Genomic DNA, 5,154 nt, shown 5'->3' on the forward strand with positions numbered 1-5,154 from the left:
GAAAACAACTTAGAAAATAAATCAAGGAGAGATTGGATTATCTGAAAACAATGATCAAAGAGCCTACACATCATATTTTAAGCATGTATCAAAGAAAATTGCCCAGATATTTTCAACTCAGAGGATAAAATGGAAATTGAAAGAATTTACCCATCACCAGTTTGAAAGAGACTCAAAATGAAAATTATCAGGAACAGTATAGCCAAATTCTAAAACTCATAGGTCAAAGAGAATATACTGCCAGCAACCAGAAGGAAATAATTCAAATACCATGGAGAGCCAAAGTGAGGATCACACAGGGTTTAGCACCTACCACATTAAAGAACAGAGGGCTTAGAAAATGACATTCCAGAGCAGACCATGGCCGGCCAGGCTGCCCCGGCGCCCATCTTCCAGGCAGGCAAGGACTGCCGGCCCTCCTGGGCCGGGGCACCCGCCGGCTACGACTGGCCCAACAGGCACCTGCAGATCCTGGGCAAGCCGGTGATGGAGGCTGGGAGACCCCTTACATGTACTCACTGGCCACCGCAGCCTCCACCCAAGGGGGAAGGGTCCTGGAAGTCGGCTTTGGAATGGCCATTTCGGCCAGCAAAGTGCAAGAAGCCAACATCCAGGAGCATTGGATCGTTGAGTGCAATGATGGCATCTTCCAGCGGCTTCAGGAGTGGGCCCAGCATCAGCCCCATAAGGTTGTCCCCTTGAAAGGCTTGTGGGAAGAGGTGGTGCCCAATCTGTCTGATGGACATTTTGATGGAATTGTATATGACACCTAACCCCTCTCTGAGGAGACCTGGCATACCCATCAATTCAACTTCATCAAGGCTCATGCTTTCCGCCTGCTGAAGCCTGGGGGGTGTCCTCACTTATTGCAATCTCACGTCCTGGGGAGAACTGCTGAAGACGAAGTGCACAGATATCAAAAAGATGTTTGAGGAGACCCAGATTGCAGCCCTGGTGGAGGCAGGTTTCAAGAAAGAGAATATCAGCACTACTGTGATGGACCTAGTGCCCCCTGAGGAATGCCGCTACTACTCCTCCCCCAAGATGATCACCCCAACAATCATCAAACACTGAAGATGCCAGTTTTCTCTTCCTACTACGCTGACCCTGGACTGGGGCAACCAGGGATTCTAGCCTGCTAGGTTTGCTCAGTAGATCCCAGACAACATATTAACAGTACTTGACAGAGGAACTTGACACAAGAAGAGAGGCAGAGAATAAGTAGGGGATTGAGAGACTCTCTAGGCCTGTCTCCTGACTCAAGGCCCCAAGGGTAGTAAAGAGGCTTCTGTTTTAATCCAACAAAAGCATATTAAGCTCTGGGCTGAGCCCAATGCTAGATGATAAGGTTTAGGATTTTTCTGTCTTTTGATTTGTCTACCATCTTAGTTCTCGAAAGCCACTCAGGGCCTTAATTTGTTTCATTTGTAGAAAAGGTACATGTACCTGCTTGACAGGAAAGTTAATAATTAGGCTACCTATATGGAATGTTCTTCACCAAAGGTCTCTCCGAGGAATTGTTTTAAGGAAATAGGCTTCCCCTTTTATGTAGGGCTTATCAAATGCTCATAATGGTGCTGGAGAAGTCCAGAGAAGTCTAGAGCTTGGCCCCCTAGCTTTGAGGGGTTTATACCCCATTTTAGACAGAGTATTGCTGATCCAATAGTGAGTCTAGGGGTCAAATGCTCCTATTATGAGGTTTCCCCTCGTTGGAGGGCTTTAAAGAGTCAACATCTACTTGTTGGGGATGGGATTCTTGTTCAGATGACAGCTGAATTAAATTGGGTGGCTTCTGGGGTCTCCATAGCACCCCTTGAGATCAGGGAAAATGTTTTATCTTTCTTTGTAGCCTCAGGGTGTAGCACAGTGCCTAATACTTAATGCTTAATTCTTCCTTGTGTGGCCGGTTAAACCTTTTCCTTTGAGATGGGCGGAGCAAAGAGTAGGCCCATGTTACAGATGGTAGAGAGGCATTGGATCTACTAGAGAAGACCCAGGTTCTTGTCTCACTTCCGGTGCGTACTGGTGTGACTCTGGGCAAGTCACAGAGCCTGGTTCCTCAGAGAATCTTCTTCAGATTAAGCTGCAGATCTGCATCGGTACAGGAAATTTCTTCATTGGAGTGTCCCCTTTCATCCCTAAAGTCAGAAGTTCAGTCCCTTTCCCTTTATAAGTGAAAAAACTGAGAAGTGATTTGTTCTGAGACACTAAAGTTGGAGTTGGGATCTGAACTCGTCTTGAGTCCCAGAGGCTGAGGGACTCTAGGCTCCAGCAAGTTCCACCATCCCATTTGTTCTCTTTCAGTCTGTTTTCCTATGGAAATCCATTTGAAAGCCTTAATTTTTACTAATACACTGTGAGGTCCCCCTCCATCTTTTATTCAGATTTTGGTGCTCTTCAGACCAGGTGCTCTACTGGGGTGGCAGAGGTCCTGTGGGGGAAGGGAAGGCCTTGTATTTTCTCAGTTGTAGCAGAAAACCTGCTGCTAAAATAATAAAGCAATTCTGACCTCAAAAAAAAAAAAAAGAAAGAAAGAAAGAAAATGACATTCCAAAGGGCAAAAGAGCTCTGATTACAATTAAAAACCTAACCAGGAAAACTGAGCATAATCTTTTAAGAGAAAAAAAATAATCATTTAATGAAATATAGGACTTTCAAGCATTTCTGATGGAAAAGATCAGAACTGAATAGAAAAATCTGGTTTTCAAATATAAGACGCAAAAGAAGTTTAAAAAAGTAAATGTGTGAAAAATAAATTGTCTATCAGTCATGTCTGATTCTTTATAAACCCATGGACTATGGCACAGCAGAATCTTTTATCCTTCATTATCTCCTGAAGTCTGTCCAAACTCAAGTTCATTGTTTCCATGACACAATCTATCCATATCATCCTTTACCTTTTGCCATGGATCTGTCCAATATCAGTCTTTTCCAATGAGTTCTGTCTTCTCATTACATTGCTGAAATATTTAAGTTTCAGTTTTAGTATTTGACTTTCCAATGAATAGCCTAAATTAATTGTTTAAGTATTAACTGATTTTATCTCCTTGCTGTCCAAAGAACTTTCAAAAGACGTTTCCAGCACCATAATTTATATTTTGACCTTCCTTATTGCCACAGTAACTATCTATGGCCAGATTTTTTTTTCTTCTGTTGTTTGCTCATTTTCCCAGTCTATGACTTGATTTTTACCCTTCGTTAAGGTGGAGCCCTGCTTCCAAGATGGAGTGTACGCTGCTCTAAGCTTTGGGGGTTTTGCAGCTGTTTTCAGAGATTTTTCTAGGGACCTTCAAGTTTTCAATTTTCCCAAGGTCTTATGCTCTAAGGAGAGGTTTGTCCCACTCTCCTGGCCTGTGCTCTATTCTGTAAATGACCACAAGCACCCCTTTCTGCCCTGGAACTGTGAGGACCCTTGCTCTTTGGATGAGAAGCTATTTCAAATCTGGATAGCATACTAGAAAACAGATATCACCTCACTTAGACCGCCCTGGACTGTGCTCCACTCACACCCCTGTGTGATGGTTTTCCTGCAGACCTTACAAATCGTCCTTGGCAATCTCTGGGTTGAGAGGTCTGGAGACTTCCACTTACTGCCACTGATCACTCACCCCTCCTGTCTGTTCCTGGATTGCTGGGGCAAGCAGTGCTGCTCTGCTCTCCTCTCTTACCCTGGAGCACCAGACTCTTCCCACCAATCTTCCAAGTTGTCTTGGGCTAGAAAATTGTTACACTCAGTCTTTGTGAGGGTTCTGCCTCTAGAATTTGTTTAAAGTCATCATTTAAAGGTATTTGGATTGGTTTTGGGGAGAACTTGGTGAGTCCCTGCCATTTCTCTGCCATCTTGCTCTACCCTCTTCCAGTACAATTTGAAAGCATCAGTTCTGTGTCACTCAGCTTTACTTAGAGTCCAACTCTCAGAGTTAGAATGTTATTGGAAAAACTATCTGGACTTTTGTTGGCAAGGTGCTATCTGTTTTTTAGAATGTTATCCAGATTTGAAATCATTTTTTTTCCAAAGAACAAGGATCTTCTAATTTTAAAGACCTGTGGTGATCTTTATAACAAAGAATTTAAAATCTGACACAGCTTCCATTTCTTTTCTCTCTATTTACTAGCAAGTGATGGGATTGATTGCCTAGATAAGATTTTTTGATATTAAACTTAGAGACATTTTTAACACTCTCTGCTTTCACCCTTATCAAGAGGCTTCTTAATTCTTCTCCATTTTCTGCCTTCAGAGTAGTCTCATTTGTACATCAGAAATTGTTGATATTTCTGCAATTTTTAAAATTATAAGAGTCTGGTATTTCACATGATATATTTGGCATGTAAACTAATTTACAGCCCTGTCATTCTCCTTTCCCAATGTTAGACCAATCAGTTCTTCCATGTTCTGTGTACCATGTGACTTGGGCAAGTCACTTAAACTTGTTTGTTTCAGTTTCCTCTTCTGTAAAATGGGGTGGAGAAAGAAATGGGAATGATTAATTGCTTTTTGACTGTATAAATGGTCCTCAGCAGACAAGCAAGATGATCTGGTACTCTCATCATTTTGAGGCCTTGCCAAATCTACATAGACAAAGGCTTTGGTGTAGTCAATGAAGCAGAAGTAGATGTTTTTCTGGAACTCCCTTGCTTTTTCCATAATCTATGGATTATGGCAATTTGCTCTCTGATTTTTTTCATCCTTTTCAAAATCTAAGCTGTAATTCTTGGATCACATGTTGTTGAAGCCTAACTTGCAGAATCATATCATTACCTTCCTGGCATGTGAAATGAATTCAATTGTTTGGTAATTTGAATATTATTCACAATGCCTTTCTTTAGGATTGGGTTGTAAACTATTATTTTCTCATCTAGTAGCCATTGTTGGGGTTTCCAAGTTTATTGGCATATTAAGTACAGCACTTTGACAGAATCATTTTTTAGAATTTTAAACAACTTTATTAGAATGCCAACATCTGCACGAACTTTATTGTTAGCAATGCTTCCTAAGGTCCACTAAACAGAAATAAAGGACTTGGTAAAGTTAAACTGCTAATATTTCTGTATGGGAAGATGACTCATATATTCTATAAGAACTTTATTGTTTTTAGGGCAGTTAGATTCTACATAGAAAGAAGATACAAGCATTAGTCAATTATGTTGAGATGA

General features: G+C 41.5%; 1 pseudogene; it reads left to right on the forward strand.

Annotated features, from left to right (window-relative positions):
* The first annotated feature begins 360 nt into the window (after positions 1-360).
* LOC141512554 (guanidinoacetate N-methyltransferase pseudogene) lies at positions 361-1,076 on the forward strand (annotated as a pseudogene).
* Positions 1,077-5,154: the final 4,078 nt, after the last annotated feature.

This window comes from Macrotis lagotis, chromosome 1 (genome assembly GCF_037893015.1).
Source record: "Macrotis lagotis isolate mMagLag1 chromosome 1, bilby.v1.9.chrom.fasta, whole genome shotgun sequence".
NCBI lineage: Eukaryota > Metazoa > Chordata > Mammalia > Peramelemorphia > Peramelidae > Macrotis > Macrotis lagotis.